The sequence below is a fragment of the Lontra canadensis genome, unplaced genomic scaffold (genome assembly GCF_010015895.1).
Source record: "Lontra canadensis isolate GAN:19392208 unplaced genomic scaffold, GSC_riverotter_1.0 scaffold33, whole genome shotgun sequence".
NCBI classification, from domain to species: domain Eukaryota; kingdom Metazoa; phylum Chordata; class Mammalia; order Carnivora; family Mustelidae; genus Lontra; species Lontra canadensis.
The window spans coordinates 7,403,966-7,424,433 of NW_022631027.1; the positions used below are offsets into that span (position 1 = coordinate 7,403,966).

The following is a 20,468-nucleotide window of genomic DNA, read 5'->3' on the forward strand; positions in this document are numbered from 1 at the left end:
TGGACTTCCTGCTCACAAATAGAAATGGAGACGTACCGTAGAACAAAAGAACAGGTTCGTGGAGCATTAACAGGACAAACAGTGCATGGCATCACCAGTGAAATGTAATACAAATGGGAAGTTGAACCATGTCCCTTTTTTGATCCTGAGGAGGAATTCTCCTGGGTTGGCAGCAGATCCACTGATGGAAAAGTGCAAACGTGTTTCAGAGACTCTAGGGGTACATGAGCCATTTTATTATTTCAGATGACCGAAGCTGATGGAAAAGCATGACTAACAAAAAGGACTCTTGAGGAAGTACTCAAGTTTTTGAGGTAAGTGCAGTAGAGAACACATTATAAATGTTAGATAATTAGCCCCTGTCTTTCCACCACCCTGTACATGATAAGAACAGGTGGAGATTACTGGAATTCCTCAGCTGCTAGGACTTCAGTGACGACCAGCCCCTCAGTTGTGCTACCCAGGGTAACCGGGCAGAATTTTTTCTAGCAGAGACTTGGTGCTTACAAATAAATCAATGTGCTCTAATTAACGAAGACGGGCCAGGGTCAGGGGTGAGGAGGTGGGTCACTCCTCCCTACATGAGTGGGCTCAGCTGCAGAGGAAAGCTCCTGGGGTGAGGGTACATTGTCCCCCAGAGGGGTCGGAAACACGCCTGCCACTAGCAGGGTTAAGCAGCAAGCATGTTGTAGTCAGGGAAGAGTGGGAAGGAAGAGAAATAAGACAAAAAGGGGGGAAAGGGAGAAGAGTACAGAAAGAAAAAGAAAACATGTACTAGGCTGTATGCAAAAGTAGACCCAACAATTATGCCCAGCTACGATCACTAGCAGAAATGTTTGCCCTGAGCAAGAGGCAGCATACGCCCACCTCCCCCCTCCAAAAACAAACTATGGTTTTGGCCTCAGCCAAATTAGACAAGTCATTTTTAAGGCCAATATTATAGGAAAAGAAACCCATGCCTGAATAAAAATTAGAACTAGTCCCTGGCGACATTAAGGATCCAGAATCCATCCCACCCGCCAGGGAACCAGACTGGTCTGGACAACACAGCAGCCTAACTCAGTCTGCCTGATGCACTGGCCTCCCTGATACCGGGGAGCAAAACATTTCCTTTGCTCTGTAGTCTGTCCTAAAGCCCTGCAGCCCCCATTCCTCACAGGCCACCCCTCTCCACTGCAAAAGGACAGCTTGGAGTGAAAATCATTACTGAATAATACCCCTGCAGAGTCCATTCCACAGAGGAACTGGGGCCTTGGGATGTGGCCTGAAGACAAGCAAGCACACTGTTGCAGAAGCTCACGGTGAGGCACACAGAACCGGGACGAAGGTAGCACAAGGGGAATGACCAACAACAAAACATCCACAATCCCTTGCTTCACCTGCGACAGACAGAAACACACAAGTGCCAAGCGCTGGACAGAAGGAAAGCCTTCCTACGAGGTGTATGATCCTAACGCTGTCCTCCTTCTTCCCCAGACCTGGTCATTCTGGGGCCTGTCTGCTCCACGCCAAACTGTGACCACACAGAAGGCCTGGCTCACCGCGGGTGCAGAACAATAGGACTGTGAGTCCCCATGTGGGCCGCTCCCAGTTCTGGCCAGCACCTGGCACAAGGTCAGAACTTACTCAATGTTAGTCATCATTATTTAAAAAAGAAATCCAAGCTCCCTGGCCCTCCCCGCCTAACCACCAGTGACATAAGCCTACCAGGATTCCCTTACCCTACACACACACACACACACACACCCCGCCCCCCACAGTTGTGAATGCTTGCCTGTCCAAGTTGTCAGCACCCTCTTCAGAGGGAGACATAGATCATTCCAAAGAGCCTGCTGGGGAGTCCCAGAGCAGCCCACAGAACCTCTTTCTATGCAGAGGGATAGTTGAACAACTCTCTCCGGTTCTTACGATGGGTAAAGGTTGCCCTGGCTCCAACGTCTCTGGCCACAGGTTTCTTCTCTGCTTATCCAAGATCTCGATTTCAAAACAGAGCTAAAGTGCTCCAGAATGCCCTTCAGCAAGCTTCCCATACTTCAGTTTACTCTCTGCATTGAGGGTTAACACGTGCCCTCCCTACTTTCAATTCAAAAAACACTGAAATACTTCTTGCATATAAGATACTTAGAGAATCAATGATGTATCAGCCCCAATTCCTGACCAGGAACTCAGAATCACCAGGGACCCTTCACATGCTGGAGGGAAGAACAATTAATCTCAACAAATTGACTTGAGGAGGATCTCAAACAGGGCGATGCTGGAGATGAGACATTGTGGAGGGATTCTGAAAGGTCAAGAATTGTATGGAAAAGCCTTCCGAGAGGATGCTAGAGGCAAGGAGGTGCCTCCAAGGTTAGGTGCTAGAGAAGATCTGGAAGGGAGGGAAAGAAGCCGGTTTGTGCCCAAGTGGGTAACTCCGGGACTTCTGGAAAGGAAAGAAGGGAGACAGGTAGGCCCGTCAAGCTGCTGCCCACAAGCCAGCGAGGAAGGATTTAAAACCCTGACCTCGGGCAGTGGCCAAGCAAAGGAGGGACAAAGGGAAGAATGAGGAGCTCGAAGCCACAGCCACGGGAGGACAGTACGATGCTGTAATGTGCAGAGTGGGTAAGAAGAGGCCTCCTGCGGGAGGGAGGCTAGCAGGCTGGCCGCTGAGCTGGGGAGTGTGAGGAACCGATGGCGCAATTCAGTCTTAGGAGGTGAGATACTGGTATGTTCGCTTAGGAGCCAGAACAGGATGTGGATTTTTAAAAATCATCAACATAAAGGGAATATTTAAACCAGAGAGTAGATCCCTTAGCTTGTTATTATCAACTGTGATAACAGATGTGAAAGTACCTCTTAAACTGTCAGGAACCATACAATATCCATGAATTATATCCCTGCTCTCTCACCATGGCTGCTTCGAGCCTATAGGGCCTAAAGCAAGGACTGAGTTTTGAAAACCTGAAGCTGGGGTGGGAAACAGGGCGCGGGGGCGGTCCTCCAGCTGGCTGCACATAAGAATCTTTGAGAAGCTTTTAAAATCCTGACACCCAGGGTGCTGGGTGGCTCAGTCAGCTCAGCATCTGACTCTTGATTTCTGCTCAGGTCGCAGTCTCAGGGTTGTGGGATCGAGCCCCACGCCTGGCTCCGTGCTCAGTGTGGAGTCTGCTTCTCTCTCTCCCTCTGCTCCCCAACCCCTCTTAGTAAATAAAATCTTTAAAAAATATCAAAATAAAATCCTGGCACTCAAGCTGTGACCCAGACCGATGACATCAGAACCTTGGTGAGTGCGACCCTGGCATCAATCTTTTGAAAGCCACCAGTATTGTCCAAAGTGGAGTCGGGGTTGAGGCCCACTAGATAAGCAAATCTCTTTGGTAAAGAGCGACTCACACTCGGACTGGGCTACCCAAGGAATAGAACAGAATGGCAATGAGGAGGGGTCCCTCAGGAGAAGCATCAATTCATTCTTCTCGTCACCACACACAGGGTGCAGGGCCTCCTCCATGGTGGGCACTGTGACTGGTGTTGGGGACAGTGTCAACAACAGTACTCACGAGGTTACTACTCTGTGGTGGAAGCAGACAGCAAGTCCCGGCCACACAAGCTGGTGAGTCTCAGAGCTATGGGAGCACAGAGTGGGGACCAGGGTTTAGACTTAGCCAGTGGCCAGAGAAGGCTTTGCTGAGGACGGGATGCTGAGCTGAATAATGTAAAGCAGAGTTTAATAACCAGACAGAGATTATCCAAGCTGAAACCTCCAGAGAATTCTTAGCTGCAGACAAATTTGAAATATGTAAGCCAGGCTCCCCCTACAACCCACTACCTCTAAATTGGGACTCTTCCCCCATTAAAACATAGGCTTGCCCTGTGTGTAGTCACTTGGAAACACTGGCTCAGTCCTGGGCCCTATATCAAGCTTGAATCAGCCTAAGAGTGGGGGAGGTGGGCCCAGACCAGAGACACAACTTCCAAAAATATAACTAAAAGTGGGACGGAGGGCAGAACGGAGAACTATAGGTGGAAGGAACACATTTACCACCTTACTACAGGGTACTCCCTGTATTTCCTACTTGACCCTTATTCACTTTTATTTTTTCCAGACTCTAGAAACCTAGGGCAAATCCAAGGGAAGGAAGTACATGGTATGTAGTTGGGATCTAGGTTCAAGGTAAGTATCTTTCAATTTTTTAACATTTATTTATTTGAGAGAGAGAACACAAGGAGGGGGAGGGAGAGAGAGAAGCAGACTCCCCGAGGAGCAGGGAGCCCAACTTGGGGCTCCAGGGCTCCATCCCAGGACCCCGGGATCATGACCTGAGCCTAAGGAAGACACCTAACCGACTGGCCACCCAGACACCCCAAGTACCTTTCATTTTGAAAGCAAAGCCACTTACTACATTTGACTCCACCAGGCAGAATCTCAGAGTGTTACATATAAGAAGGATCTCAGAGAATCAAGCCAAATAAAGGAAGTAAATGTTCATTCACTGAGTATATATTTTCTAAGGGCTTACAATGTACCGGGGATGAAGATTTAAAAAAACTAGACAGGGTCCTGGCTCTCATGGAGTATAAGTTAGGACTGGGGAGGTGGGGTGTCCAGTCAAAACAGACAAGAAAACATACCAGGTAATATCCCAGCCTCATTGTCCTAAAGAACACAAACCAGGAAGAAATGATAGAACATACCAGTTGGGATGGAGAGCTAGTTAGATTAGGGTGGTGTGGGAGGACTTCTCTGAAAAGGTTCCTGAAAAAAGACATAGAACCAGTCAAGAGAAGATGGGAAGGGAGTTCCAGGAAGGGTACTGGGCAAATCAAAGGCTCTGAGGTGGGCATAGTGCTTGGAAAAGTATGGTGAAGACTAACCCCAATTCTCCACTTCCTGGCTCCCAGGTTTTCTCTACTTGGTGATGCTTCTGTCTCAATGTTTCCAGCCATTACATACTTCTTACGTACTTTGGGATTTCTTTTTTTTTTTTTTTTTTTATCAAACACAGTATGACTCAGAACCTAGGCTTTGAAGACAGACATTCACAGGGCCAAATCCCTACTCTGCCATTAACTTACTAGCTGTGTGGCCTGGAACAAGTTACTCAACCTCTCTGACAGCTTCCCATTTGTAAAAATGGGTTAAAAACAGCTCTTTTGTGGGACTGCTCTGAAAAGTAAATGCAACGGTGTAGAGAAAGCCCTTGACATGTGGCAAGAACTCAATAAATAGCCGGTCTCCTCCCAGCAGGTCAGGGACCAGGTCTGTCTTGCTCAGCATGGTATCCCTATTACAAAGAGAGTTCACAAAAGAAGTCACTGCTTCTGGGAAACACCCGCAGCCAGGAAGGATGGGGAGTAAATGTTTTAACTCAGAGCCATAGACATAAACACCAAACCAAGTAGGACACAGACACACACACAGGCCCATGGAGAGAGCCTACAGGCAGTCTTATTAAAAGAAAAGCCCAGGTGAGACTTTGGCTACCTGACGTCACCTCTCTCCACTATGCAGGTAAACAGACACGGTGTCCTAATTCAGTCTAATGCCAGATCTTGAAATATATACAAAGGTCAAAGATTCTGCATCTTGATATGAACATATGAGACCTTTGTGAATGTCCAAAGAGCTGCAATCTCAACAGGGACAAGAGTGAGCCTGAGCAACTCCCACCCTCTGTGCTGCCTTCCTGGTCCTGCTCACCGTCTGTCTCTGAAGTGCTCCTGACCAGCAGTCCAACTCGCTCGCTTTGCAGAGATGTCCCGAAGAAACTGAAGAGCACATGCTAGTCAAGGCAGAGACAGGCAGCCTGCTTGTTTGGGTTTTTCCAGTCTATTTCTAAAATGAGCTATTTTTCAAGTTAAACTTATAGATGGTCACCTGATGCGGGAGTTAACAACTTTGTCCAATTTGAAACTCTGGAAATGTAACTGGGTCAGCTGCCCAATTATGACCCCAACAGTGAATTTCTCATTTGGATATGGAGTTTTGTAATTTCTCTGCAGAGTCAAACAGGAAGAGAAGATTTAAAAATTGGCTTAGGCACTTAGAATGAAGTTTTTCTTCAGTTTAGAAATGAAGAGTATCCCTATTTTGGAAGTAAACTTATGAAGCCAAATGACGGAGGTATGAATAATTCTTCCATGGATTGTATTTCAAGCAACACAACACAGAATTTACATGATAAAGTTCTTAAGCTTAGCCTTCATTTGACAAGCAGTCCTTTCTATATGAACAGGAGACTGAGATCTTGGTTAGTCATCTGGAAATGCCAGGCTTCTCAGCAGGTTTAGAGAAAGCTGGAGGTAAGAGCCCCCGCAAGGCACGCCTTTCACATTATATTCCATACACTCCCCTGCACACCCCCACACAACAGCTTGACTTGTGGCTTCGCCACTATTAACTGGGCAGCCCCTGCATGGATGCTCTGTTGAACCCCCTCTCTCAGCACCAAGGCCTCCCCTTCCTCCCGCCTCCGTCCTTGGCAACGTTGGCAGGAAGATCATCCGCTCCCAAACTGACCTTCCCTCCGCCAATGTATTTTCCTTGGACAGATCTGTGCAGCCTTGGGAGATAAGTTTCAAGGTTTAAAAGAAATCTCTGAACGCCTGGCTCCACTTTCTATCCCAGCCAATGGCTCTGGGGGAAAGCACACGCGAGGCTAGGCAAACGCTCTTGCCCCTTCGGTGCTCTCTTCCTCAAGCGAGTTAATGCCAAAACCAGTTTTCCAACCCAGCCACGACCCACCGTGTTGCCCACGGAACACTTCGCCTTGCCAGCTGCTTCGGAGCCCACTCGACCGCTCCCAGACAAGTGTCTACAGCTGATCCAACTTTTAAAGTAGCGGCAGCCGCTGCCGCTAGGGAAAGAGGGGCTGAGATCCGAACCTCTTCCAGTCGCGTCCACCGTCCCTCCCTACACCTCCCCTTCCCTCCCCTCTCCGACGCAGAGGGAGCGACACAACCAACTATTCATTCTTTCTCAACAAAGAGAGAGGGAGGGGGATGTTGTCAACAGTTACTGGGCAGGCTCCTCCGCTTTCTTTGCAAACTCTCGGAGAGATTAGGGGAGAAACTCGCCTCCTCCAAGTCCAGGGCTTCCAGCGGAGCCCCTAGGCCCCCGCGCCCCCCGATCCCCTCGAAGAGGGGACCGGACGAGCTAAGCAAGGGCGGCCGGCCGAGCAGCCCCAACCGGCGGGGGACAGGGTGGGGGTCGGGGGAGACCAGTGCCCGGGAAGATGCCGCTCGAGAGCAAAGAGCAGAGATGCTCACCGCACGACGCTGAGCGGCTCCCGCCGCGGGCCACGTCTGGAGAATACCGGCCAATTTCGAGGGCCCCGAGGGCACAAGCCGGGTCCGCACTTCAGCCACTCCCGCCCCCAAACGCCAACTCTGCTGGGGGCAGGGGGAGCGCCGGCTCAACTTTCCCCCTATCCTAACTTTCCCCAACAAACTTCCCAGCCCATCCTCCCAGCGGAGGGGGAGACCAAGGCGCCCTGGGACGAGCAGCACCCCGACGGAGCGCGCGGCCGACACTCACCTCCCCGCGCGGCGCTCGGTGCCGGGGCTCTCCGGCTAGGGGCTCAGAGGCGCCCCTCGGCGGCCCCCCAGCCGCGGCTGCTCCCAGGGCGCGGGCCGCACATGGTCGGCGGGGCGTGCCCGCAGAAAAGCCCGCGCGCGGATCTCCCTAGCGCCCGGCGGCTGCGGCGGCTCTGGCCGGCTTCGGCTCCGGCTCCGGCTCCGGCTCCGGCTCCGGCTCCGGCTCCGGCTCCCGCCTCGGCCCCGGCAGCTGCAGGCGCGGCTCTGAGCCCGCGGCGCGCGCTCCAGCCCTCAACTGGTGATTTGCGGCGCCGCAGCCCCACCCCGGCGAGCCGATTCGCGCGCCCTCGCGGAACCCCGAGACATTTACATGCCGTGACCTCGCCTTGCCCTCCTCCGCGGGGTTCGAGAGTTTGGTTCCCCTCGTATCCGCCCCGCCCCCAAAAGTCTTGAAGTGAGGATTGGCCGCTTCCTCGCTGTACCCCTCTGGACGGACGATACTACCTATTCCAGTCCTCCTCCCTCCCCGCGTTAATTACCCCGCTGGCCCGCTTTGCTGTCTGCGGACACCTGGCTGGCTTGCAGTTTAAAGGGTTTTGATGAGGCAACGATCCAGGTAACCACAAATAACCAAATCCTGGAACAGGCAAATCAATCATACCCACCTGGACAAAGTGAAAGCAAAGTGGGAAGTGGAATTGGCGTTTCAGTACTAGGTAGGCTTAGTGGGGTGGAAAAGTAGAGCCAACTGGAGGTCTTACACTATCAGAAATCATTCAAGACCCTTTATAAAGCTACAGACATAGTAACTGGCATCAAGGGTAGACAAACTGACCAATAAAATAGAGAGTCCAGAAGCTGATCTACATTAAATGGTCACGATTTATGTCAAGGATGCTACTGCGATGCACTGAGAAAAGATGGCATGTCTGAACACCTACATGCAGAAAAAGGAAGAATCTTGACCCCCCCACCTCACACCATGTCAAAAAAAATCAATTCCAGATGGATTTTAAATCTAACTGTGAAAGATAATAAACCTATCCAAAGAAAAAAAGAAAAGAAAGACCTGCATGAACTTGAGGTAGGCAAAGATTCCTTAAACACACAGTACCAATTATAAAGGAAAAAACTGATAACTGGACAGCATTAAAATTAAGAACTCCTGTTCCTCAGAAGACACCATTAGTGAAAAGTCAAGCCACAAAGGGAGAAAAGATCACTGCAACACATGTATCCAATAAAGGACTTGTATACAGAATCTATGAAGAATGCTTATAGACCAGCAAGAAAAGGGCAGAATATCTGACTGAAAATAGGTAGAATATTTGAACAGCATTTCTCAAAAGGGGATAAACAGGCATTTCTTGAAACAAAACAATAAACATATGGAAAGTTTCTCAATTACTAATCATCCCAGAATGAAAACTGAAGATGCAATCTCTCACTTTACACCCACCAGAATGGATAAAATTAGAGAACTTTGAACAACACTTTACAGACCTGTTTGGTGAAATTAGCATGTAGCCTGTGACCCAGCAATTCCATCCCTAGGTTTGTTGTCTGCTCAACAGAGATTTATGTACACATTCACCAAAAGACATGTTCAGAAATGTTTATAGCAAAGAAACCACCCCGGGGCGCCTGGGTGGCTCAGTGGGTTGAAGCCTCTGTCTTCCGCCTGGGTCCTGATCCCAGGGTCCTGAGATGAAGCCCTGCTCAGGCTCTCTGCTCAGCAGGGAGTCTGCTTCCCTTCCTCTCTCTCTGCCTACCTGTGATCTCTGTCTGTCAAATAAATAAATAATATCTTTAAAAAAAAAGAAAAGAAAAGAAACCACCCAAGTGTCCACCAGTGAGAGAGAGATAAGCTCTGGGCAATAATATACAGTAATAACAACTACCTCTATACTCAACAAGATCATATCCTCACAAATAAGATGTTGAGTGAAAGAAGCTGAACACAAATGCATACATACTATATACTTCCATTTACATGAATTCCAAAAACAGTCAAAACAGATCTATGATCTTAAAGGTAAAGATAGTGGTTATCTTGAGGATTGGGTTATCTTGAGGGATAGTGGTTATCTTGAGTGGATTATCTTGAGGGTTGGGTTGGGTAGTGATGGAAAGGGAGCCCAGGGGAGGTTCCAGATGCAGGTAATAATACTCTGTTTCTAGAGTCAGGTGCTGGTTTATAGATGTGTCCATTTTATAAATATTAACTGTCCTTCATTTTATAAAAATTGGTTTGTGCACTGCTCTTCTTGCATGTTCTACTCCAGTAAAAATGTTTTGAAAATAGTGCCACACTGGGTATTTGGGGGAGTGGGAGGAGCAAAGGGAGGAGAGAAAATCTCAGGCAGTCTCCAGACACAGCACAAGCCTGGGGCCCAATCTCACCACCCTGAGATCATGACCTGAGCTAAAATCAAGAATCGGAAGCTTAACAGACTGAGCCACCCAGGCACCCCTATGTTGGATATATGTTATGTCATTTTCATCCCTTTGAGAAAGAATTATTGGCAAGTCTGTAAGATTCTAAGTACAGCATCCTTAAGAATGAGTTTCTACATTTTCCTCACAGGTGTTTTGTGGGTAAGTTTCAATTTTCATGAGATGATTTTATTATTTATTTTTATTATTATATTATATGTAATATATATTATTATTTTATATATTTATTTTAAAAAGTTTTTTGGGGGTGAATTTTCCTGAAATTTTTAGTGCAGTGAATGTCAGACCAGCCAGTATATATCTAAACTGAATTATCAGAAATACACTTACTTTCTCCTGCTCCGAAGTGTCATTAAAAACAGTGATAAAACATGTTGGATTTTCTTGATTTTCAGAACTGCCTAAGCGCCTACTATATATAAAGTTTCTACTTTGTGACACATGATAGGGAGATAGCAATAAAGAAAGACTAGACAACTCACATGTCGAGAGGCCTTGGGCAAGTCACTGTTCCTCTCAGTCCCTCCATTTCCTCATGAGTGAGTGAGTGGATGCATGTGAGAAGTCAAGGAAATAATAAATGTGAAAGTGCCTGGCATATAGTAGTTATCATTAACTATACTCTACTTCATGACACATTCTATGTCTTCATAACACCCCTGGGGGACAGGAACCATCTTTAGCCCCATTTATATGGGAGGAAATAGACTCAGAAAAGTTAAGTAATGTCAACCATAAATTCATTCAACAGATATTTGTTGCATGCCTACTATGTGCCAGGATCCATAGCTAGTGAGAGGCAGAGTCACAATTTAAATCAGGTGTTTTAAGTTCAGTGGTCTTTTCACCACACAACTACTTTCACACTTGTACCCCCAGTGCCTGGCTCATAGTAGGTGCTCAATACATTAATGGATGGATAATAGCTTTTTTTAATATATAGTTGACCCCTGAGCAACATGGGTTTGAACTGCACAGGTCTACTTATAAGAGGATTTTTTTGGATAAATACAGGAAGAGAGTACTGTAAGTGTATTTTCTCTTCTTTGGGATTTTCTCAATAACATTTTTTTTCCTTTGGCTTGCTTTATTGTAACAGTGCACTATATAATACATGCAACATGCAAAATATGTGTTGACTGTCTATGTACGGTAAGGCTTCTGGTCAATCACAGATTATTAGTAGCTAAATTTTTGGAAAGTCAAAAATCATACACAAATTTTCAACAGCACTGAGGTCAGTGCCCCTAAACCCTGCATTGTTCAAGGATCAACCATAATTTTCTGATTAGGTAATATTGAGAAATATAGTGGTATACTGTGAAAAGTCCCCTTCTCAACACTTTCTCCCAACTGCCCAGTCCCCCTCCCACCACAGGCAAAACCGCTATTAATATCATGTATTCCTAGCAGAGCTTCTCTAAGTGTGTGTATGTTATCCCCAACTCCTACCACAGGAAGTAACATACTATACCCACAGTTCTACACTTTGCTTTTTTTTTTTTCCACTTAGCAGCATGCCTCAGAGATTTTCTCATAGTAGTGCATTGTACTGCTTTGAAGAGATGTGCTGTAATTCATTCAGTCAGTGCCCTACCCGTGGACATTTAAGTTGTTTCCAATCCTTTCCTATTACAAACAATACTGCAATGAATAACCTTGTATATATGCTATTGGTATGTCCAAGCATATCTGTAAGGTAAATTTCCAGAGGTTAAATTCCCCAGTTGAAGGGTATATGCTTTTGCAATTTCTATTAAGTGATCCAAATTGCCTTCCATTGGGACTGTACCAATTTATACCTCCCAGCAATATAAGATTTTCCCCTTATGATGGGCAGAAGGTCTTATTAAACTTTTGAATTTTTGTCAACCTGATAAGATGCGAATTTCACTGCAGTTTTAATTTCCATTTCTCTTATAATAAGCAAGGCTGCTCATCTTTTCAGTGGTCATTTAATTTTCCCTTTTGGCATCAGTACTCCCACTTTCTATCCATTTGTAGGTCTTTTTATGATTCATGTTCTAGGACCTCACTGCATGTTAGGAAGCTTAGCTTTTTGTGGTATGAACTGCAAATTTTTTTTCAATGATAATGTTAAAGAAAAGAGCTGATATATGCAAAGCACTGTTACTTTAGGAAGCTCATTCTGGAAACCATGCAGAGTGAACCAGAGAAGTCACCACGGGATACTGATTAGAAGGCTATGGCAATTGTCACATGACAAGGGCCTTGACCAGGCTGGTGGTAGGGGGAATGGAAGGACCAAAATGACCAAAGTTATTCCAAGAAATAACTGGCAAGAGTTAATAATTACCAGTGATAATGATGACAATAACCGTAGCTACAACTAGGTTAGGAGTAACTACAAGCTAAGTACAATGCTAAGTGCTTTACAAGCCCTAACCCACGAGCTGGTGCTATTAGTGCCTCATGTCACAAAGAAGAAAAGTGGATTTTAGGAGCTAAGTAACTTACCCAAATTCACTGTAGAGGTAGGGAGCAGAACCAAGGCTAAGCCCAGGTCTGTCTGACCCCAGTGGGCTGGCAGGTGAAGGAAAATGGTTGAAGGTCTGCAGTCCAAGAGGCTGAGTAATGCCTGGCTTGATGACAACTGTGGAAGAGGCCAGAGCCCCTGTCTTTGCTAGAGAGTAACGTGATCTAGTCTAGGTACACTGGGCATTTTTCAACACCTTTCATGTACACGATCACTCCTCCCTCAATGTCTGTGAGTCACAGAGGGTAGCAGTAGCCCCATTTTACTGATGGGAAGACTAAGGCACCCTGAAATTAAATAACCAACCCCAATTAAAATGTCCTAAGTCCTCCATTAATATGTGCCTTTTAGCCCCCTCTCCTTCTTGGCATTTGTCACAGTTCATAGTCACACATTTATTTTTGTTATTTCTGTTTAACATCCATTGCTCTAAAGAATCTAAGATCCATGTCTGGTTTTAATTTTGTTTTGTCCTGAGTTTGGGGCCTGGAGCATTATTGGCAGTCAATATATATTTATTGAATGAATGAATGAATGAATGAACTCCAGGCTTCTAGACCCTTTGTCCTCTATCTTTGTACTAATGGTAAAGCTCCCCTATAAGCTAAATGAATGTAATGCCACGGGTGCAGGTTGTGCTATAAACAATTTTAAAATTCAAGAAAAAAATTTTAAAGATTTTACTTATTATTTATTTGACAGACAGAGATCACAAGTAGGCAGAGAGGCAGGCAGAGAGAGAGAGAGGAGGAAGCAGGCTCCCCACAGAGCAGAGAGCCTGATGTGGGGCTCGATCCCAGGACACTGGGATCATGACCTGAGCCGAAGGCAGAGGCTTTAACCCACTGAGCCACCCAGGTGCCCCTCAAGAAAAAAATTTTAAAGATTTTATTCATTTATTTGACAGAGAGAGGGAGAGAACACAAGCAGGGGGAACAGCAGACAGAGGGAGAGGGAGAAGCAGGCTCCCCGCCAAGCAGGGAGCCTGACACGGGGCTCGATCCCAGGACCTTGGGATCATGAACTGAGCTGAAGACAGACACTTAACTGACTGAGCCACTCAGTTGTCCCAGGATTCAAATTTCTCCAAGTGTACAGCCACCTTCCACATTAATGTTTAAACAATAAAACCCTGGACCAAAGCCACATGAAGGGACAACATAACCAGTGACAGGGAGGTGACGTCTTCTAGACAGTGCAAGAGGCTTTGCCAGGGAGCACTCAACCTTCCTGCTACAGAGTAGGCTCTTAACCTCCAGCCACTCTGGGACATCACTAGGGAAGAGGCATCGGGCAAAATGTAGTTTAAGGAAAAAAGAACTCCTAAAATTCCAGCTTGGCCCAGCCCTAAATGACAAGAAGTAAGGAACAATGGATGTTTCAGCTATCACTGAAGAAGACCAAACAGGAAGCCTGAACTCGAACAACTGCAGAGAGAGAGACAGAATTTCCTGACGTTCTATATAATAAACCTGCTGACACGAAGAGCCAGCATCTCTGACGTGCATCAGAGCAGCAAGCATGGCAGTCTTTTCAGAAACCATATGGCTGAGGCTCCTGCCATGTGAAGAGCTAGCCATGGACTTGCCCTCATGGACATCCCCTGTGTACCGAGCAGGGACATCAGCTCAGCTTCCAAAAGGTCTGTGTGATGGCTTCCAACTTAGTGAGACAGGCTAAAGAAGTCCCTGGAGGAGGACCATGGCTGGAAAGACCCTCAGACACTTAGCGAATGAGTGAGTGAGAGGTAAAGAGATGCGGTTCTTTACAACGGAGGCTTATTTTCTATATAAGGTACGCCTCAACCTGATGGTCTACATCTGAACTCCCTGTTTCAGGACTTGCCTCATCACCAAGCTCTGGACACTTGTTCCCTAGTTACTTTCTTAATTTAATGACCAGCTTCGCATGAATAAGCTTCTCAATGTATTTAATAATTGAAAGAAAATACACTGAAATATGTCTACATAATGATGGAATTCCAGATGATTTTAATTTCTGCATTTACAAAGCTCTCCTTTTCAGGTTTTTCTTTTCTAGTAAACATGTATCATTTTTATTATTTAAAATGTCACTTAGAGTGGCACCTGGGTGGCTCAATCAGGTAAGTGTCTGCCTTCGGCTCAGGTCATGATCTTAGGGTCCTGGGATTGAGCCACCACATCTGGCTTCCTGCTCAGTGGGAAGCCTGTTTCTCCCTCTCCCTCTCCCCCTCCCCTCTGCTCATGCTCTCTCCCTCTCTCAAATAAGTAAATAAAATATTTTTTAAATTGTCACTTTGGGGTGCCTATGTGGCTCAGTTGGTTAAGCATCTGCCCTTGGCTCAGGTTATGATCCTGGGGTCCTGGTATCAAGCCCTGAGTTGGGCTCCCTGCTCAATGGAAAGTCTGCTTTTCCCTCTCCCCCTGCCCCTCTGGGCTCCACTCTCTTGCCCACTCGCTGTCTCTCTTTCTGAAATAAATAAAATATTTTTTTAAAATGTCACTTAGAAAACCAACTCATAAGGCCCTACATTATGGAAAGCATCACTAGGCTGAGGAGACAGGAAGCTGAGTACGTCATCAGATAGCATTGTGTAGACACAGAGCGAGAGAAGCGCTAGCTCGGCAGAGGTCCCCTGTTCTGTGCACAGAGAGAAGGGAGAGTGCAAAGTCCTGGAGACGGACTGTTGATGCTGGTAAAATAAAGAAGGGGGAGTTTTGGGAAAGAAATGCTTTGCTACAGAAATGAAGAAAGAGAAAACATGTATGTAAAACCTAGTACAAGGGCCACTTGGCTGCCATCTTGAATCATGGTGGGAAAGGGCTCAGACTAGATGCTGTAGGCTGCCCCAGCAGTGGGGCTCCCCTACAGTGGAGGGGAGCCCTGCCAGCATGGTCTAATGCAGCAGAAGGAACCTGAAAAGTTGGAGGAAATGAAGAGAACATGAAGCCTGCCAGCTCCCCTAAACAGGAATAGTCAAACTGAAAGAAAAACCTTACTTGCTTGGATGTACTAATTCAATCTTTGATAACAAAGCTGGCTTCCCAGTGAGTAGGTTTCAGGTGAATAGAATGGTTTGTGGGAAGTCAGTAGGACTCACTCGGTGTCCTAAAAAAAAAAAAAAAAAAAAAAAAAAAAATCGTCCTAACAATGTTATCACTTAAAATTCCAAGATTAGCTGCTGATTCCTTTCTATGAGGCACCAACCTCTCTGTTTAGTCCTCTGTTCTGTAAAACAATGTTAACCCTTAATGGGTGACCTAATAGAACTTTGGCTCCTAAAGTGTCCTTTGCCCGGAAGCTTTACTTCTAGGAATTTGTCCTGCAGAAACACTCACCTGTACACACTAAGATATTCATGGCAGCACTGATCGTGGTTTAAATAAAAAAGTGTTTACCTGCAGAAGGATGACTAAATTACAGCACAGCTAGTCTATGCACCCACTGTGCAACTGATAAGAATGAGATCATTCTATCGGAACTGATACCGAAAGGCGTCTGAAATACGACTAAGTGAAAAAAAGCAAATTGCTCCATTAATGTAAAAATCACGAGCTTACATATTTGTGTGGGTTTATGTGTCTACATGTACAAAATGTGTGGAGGAATTTTCTTCCTCTTTTTTTTTTAAATGTTTATTTATTTATTTGGAGGGAGGCAGAGGAAAAGGGAGACAAAGTCTGAAGCAGACTCTGCCCTGAGCAGGAAACCAGAAAAACGCAGGGCTCGGTCTCAGGGTCCTGAGATCACAACCTGAGCTGAAACTAAGAGCCAGACGCTTAACTGACTGTGCCATCCAGAATTTTCTCTCATCAAACTGAAAGGTGAAATTGACAGGTGAGCAGGAGGAGACTTTGCTTTTTCCTCAATATTATTTGAAACTGTATGAATTTTTTCCTTGAGCACTGACTGCTTTCATAATTAATGATAATTTACATAGTGCTTACTACGTGCCCTATACCATTCTAAGAGCTTTACATATATTTTAACTCATTTAATTCCAACAATAATCTTATGAGGTGGCACTATTCTTTTTTCTTTTTTAAAGATTTTATTTATTTGACAGAGATCACAAGCAGGCAGAGAGAGAGGGGGAAGCAGGCTCCCTGCTGAGCAGAGAGCCCCATGTGGGGCTCCATCCCAGGACCTGAGATCATGACCTGAGCCGAAGGCAGAGGCTTTAACCCACTGAGCCACCCAGGCGCCCCAAGGTGGCACTATTTTTAACCCTTTTTATGGATGAGGACATGGTCCCTGTCCAGGTCACACAGTGATATGAAAAGGCGCTGAGCTTTGCACCCATGGCATCTGGCTCAGGCTTGTACTCTAAATCACTAGATTATAGTACCTGAGGAAAAAATGATACAAATAAACAAATAGCATTGGTTTTAGAATCAAACACGTCTGCATTTGAGAATCCCGGTTTTTGCTGATTAGCTACATGATTCTTAGCAAATGTCTTACTTCCGTGTCAGTTTCCCCATCTGTAAAATGGGGATGACAGTGACATACTTCATGAGACTGCTGTGAGAACCTCACAAAATACATTCAGTGCCCAGCACTTAGTAAGCCCTTGTTAAATATACATTATTTCCTCTACTGAGATTAAATCACCAGCCCTTCAGTGAATATTAATTTAATTGGCTGTTTTCTCAATTAGCTGTCTAGAGGCATCTGATGCTTCCAGGGTAAGCGGAGAAGGGGAACTTGGGAATAAGGGGGAATTGGCTCAGATGCAGAACATGGAAAGTGCTAAATTAACCCTTCAGCTTTTGTGCAATGTTGCCTGAAGTCAGTGCAGTTAATTAATAATACTTATATGGGTTTTTAAATCATTCTGGGGTAAAATACCGTTATCCCCATTTTTTGAAAGAGGGGAGTGCTGCTCAGGGGTTTGACCACAGGCAAATTAAATAACAGAACAACAGGATTAAACAACAAAGCCAGGACCAAAATGTAGATTTTTCTTGTTCTACATTCCCTCCTCTTTCCCTGACTCCCACTGCCTGACTAGGTGTGGGGGCATCATGACTGAGAAGTGGGGACTGCAGCCTCTCAGAAGGAAAGCCCTATAGCAACAATGACAGTATGGGAGAGATCAGTGATCATGCTTCTGGGAGAGACAATCCATCCGTTCACAGGCTGCCGTAGCTGAGTGGGGACAATGGCCTCCTCCACACCTCTGAGCTAAAGTTGGTTCACTGACAAGCATGACAGACCCCCTCCCTATGGGGTCCATACAGCCCAGGGGCAGATTACACTAACCCTTTCTCTCTGCTTTTTATGGTGCTTATCCTTACAGTAGTCATCATTCTGCAAAACAGGACAAGCATGCCATCCTGGAGGTCACAGGTGACCTCAGCAGGCAGGCGGCTGCTGGGAGGCAGGCAGTGGAGGGTTCCAAGAGGAGCCTTGCTTATTGCTCCCAGCCTAGCAACTCCTGGGCTCTGTATGATCCTTCCTCATTTTCCTTCCCCTCCAGAGTACAGAGGTCAGGCAGAGCCAAGGAAGGACGTTCTGTTTGTGACGCCCAACCACGCCACCCACTTTTCAGGCTCAGGCTGTCCCTGCCAGGTGGGGGTTATTACCATTCTCCAGAGGGAAGAGAGGCAGAGTTCTAAGTCTTTTTCCCCTGACAAGACACGAATGTTGTATAGCTCACTCCAGGGGAATGCCAAGGATGTTCAATCCCAGGGCAGGATCCCCCAACTTTCTCTTTCACTCAGGCCACCTTCTGCTGGCCAAAATTTGGATAATTAGTAAAGCTGGGGTTCACCACGCTATTTTCTTTACTTTTGTGTATGCTTGAAAAATGCCATGATGAACAGTTAAAATTTAAATTTAAAAACCTCTTTGGAATGCAAGTGCATGAAGGTGATGTATTGATAGAGACAATTTTGTGTCTGCCAGTGATTTTTTAAAAATACATTATTTCCTGTATGCAGGATCTGCCGTCCTGCATTGTCAGTAAGGAAGTGCTTGCCACACACCACACAGCTCAAAACCCAAGTGCAAGGGCTGGGATAGCAAGCTGGACTGCTGGATGAGGTCATCAACTTGGTCCTTTCCTCTCTGGTTCTTCACATGAACCCCTCCCTCCCCGATACACACACACACACACACACACACACACACACAGTCGGTATGGGGCTCTCCTCTTGGGGGTGACCATCTGGAACTCCTTTGAATGGCCTTCTTGATGGTACCAAGATTACCAAAACACAAGGAGGTAGTCAAGAGCCCCTATAGGTGGATGCAGTGAGGGGAAGAGCCGAAGGTTCTATGGGAGGAAACACAGCCTGAATTCTAATTCATAGCTATGCTCACCAGCACTCGAGGAAGAGCTTTACACCCATCGTCTGGATCAGTCCCTTCAGCAACCCGGACAGGTGAAGGTTAAGCCCATCTTAGAGATGAGTACGCAGAGGCCGAGTAACCAGCCCAGTTCACATAGCTAAGATGTGGAGGCCCCTTGGCTGGATTTCCTGACACCACAGCCTGCACCCCCTCCCAGTGTGAACCCCTGTCTCTCAGAGTGAGTTTGGGTTGAGCTGCTTGAAAATGGCGTGAAAGGAAGCAAGCCAGCTAGCTGGGTTAAGCTCAGTGGCTGGCACTTGGTAGGCATTCGGGAGGTATTTGTGAACTGGACTTTTGAACAGACTTTCAGGCACAGGGCGGGGGTGGTGGGAGTTTCCAGTGGGTTGGGGATCACAGTCTGGGCCTCCCCATACACTTGAATTTCCCCCATGGCAGGAAACCACATAGAAAGGTCACAGGTGCGAACTGTGAAGTCCCAGACCTCCACCCCCAGCCCCCGCTCCGTCCTCAGGGCTCTTCCTACCTGGCCAGGGGTCTGGGAAAAGTGGTCTCACCATTGCTGCGGCAGGAGGAGGGTGGGGTGGGGGCTTGTCAGAAATGCTGCAACTCTCCTCAATGTCACATTTCTACTCAACCCCAGACCAGCCGATTAAAAATCCACATTTTACTAGTCTCCCAGGTGACTGTGCATCGGGCCCAGCCCCTGCTCAGCAACCTTCCCACAGCAGAATGTGCCAGTCATCATCCTCATCATCCCTAGGCAGTCTGAGGAAAATCCCTTTTTCCTATTGTAGGTTTGGGGGGGCTAAACTGCTGCCCTAATCTCCTCCCGCCTGAAGACCTCCCGTCTGAAATGAGACTGAGAGGCAGACTTCTTAGTTGTCAGCGTTTCCAGGAAGTTCAAACCCCTGTGTGCTCCCCATGTGACCTCGTCTGTCTCCATCTTGGGGCTCATGAACTTGGAAGGCATAAGAAGAGCTCTTCCTTACAGTGTGACCAGGTGGTGACAAATGTGCCACATGGAAGGAAATCAGTGAATAATCCTTGCATATTCTGAAGTGAGTCACATTAGCCTTTCTTAGACACAGCACTCCAGATGATCAGACTCGTGGTTTCTGTTTCTTGATTTAGAGTATACTATTAATGAACCTCTAGAGAGTGCTCCCCAAAGGACAAGGGACAGCAGGTGAGGTAGTCCCTGACCTTGAGGCACTTTACACAGAAATAATACTATACGCTTACCACCTCTGGTTACAAAGCTAAATAAAAGACAGGTAAGATGCCTCTGTGAATAGGGACTACAGTGATTATGGTAACTGTTGGGGACAAACTGTCAACCACAGCTCCAAGAACCCTTCTCACCTCCTGCACTCTGCCTCCCTAGCCCCTTGCTCTGGGCTTACTGCCAAGTGCCCCCAATATACTCAGTCACGTGGTGACTGGCCCTGCCTGTTGCTCGAGCACCCACCACCAGCGCTCTGGGCTTTGCCTGTCTAAGCCTCATAGTAGCACCTGGAGGTAGATATTACGCCCGTTTTACAGAAGAGGAAACTGAGGATCAGAGAAGTCAAGTTGCCCAAGGTCACATGTCTGGAAAGTATTGGAGGACTAGAATATAGATCCAACAGAGATTCTAAACCCAGGTCTCTCCCTCCACACCTGGCTGCTTCAAACTTGCCCACCTCCTCGTGGGATTTCAGGT

At 46.6% G+C, this 20,468-nt stretch overlaps 1 protein-coding gene and 1 long non-coding RNA gene across 4 annotated transcripts in view; one reads left to right on the forward strand and one right to left on the reverse strand.

Annotated features, from left to right (window-relative positions):
• The window catches only part of BCAR3 (BCAR3 adaptor protein, NSP family member), a 110,069-nt gene extending 102,421 nt beyond the window's left edge, over nucleotides 1–7,648 (reverse strand). The window contains exons 1-2 of one of the 2 annotated variants that reach the window (XM_032867163.1): nucleotides 7,514–7,648; nucleotides 4,672–4,732 (exon numbers count right to left, since the gene is read on the reverse strand). The gene's annotated coding sequence lies outside the window, so the exon portion shown is untranslated. The remainder of the gene's footprint in view (nucleotides 1–4,671; nucleotides 4,733–7,513) is intronic. The other variant, XM_032867161.1, reaches the window with a different exon arrangement.
• LOC116873373 lies at nucleotides 158–17,546 on the forward strand. Of its 2 annotated transcripts, none has more exons than XR_004383798.1 (4): nucleotides 158–314; nucleotides 3,469–3,589; nucleotides 4,083–4,150; nucleotides 17,463–17,546. It is a non-coding gene; the product is annotated as an uncharacterized LOC116873373 (long non-coding RNA). The 2 variants fall into 2 exon arrangements; XR_004383799.1 differs by lacking the exon at nucleotides 17,463–17,546 and adding an exon at nucleotides 5,489–6,029.
• Nucleotides 17,547–20,468: the final 2,922 nt, after the last annotated feature.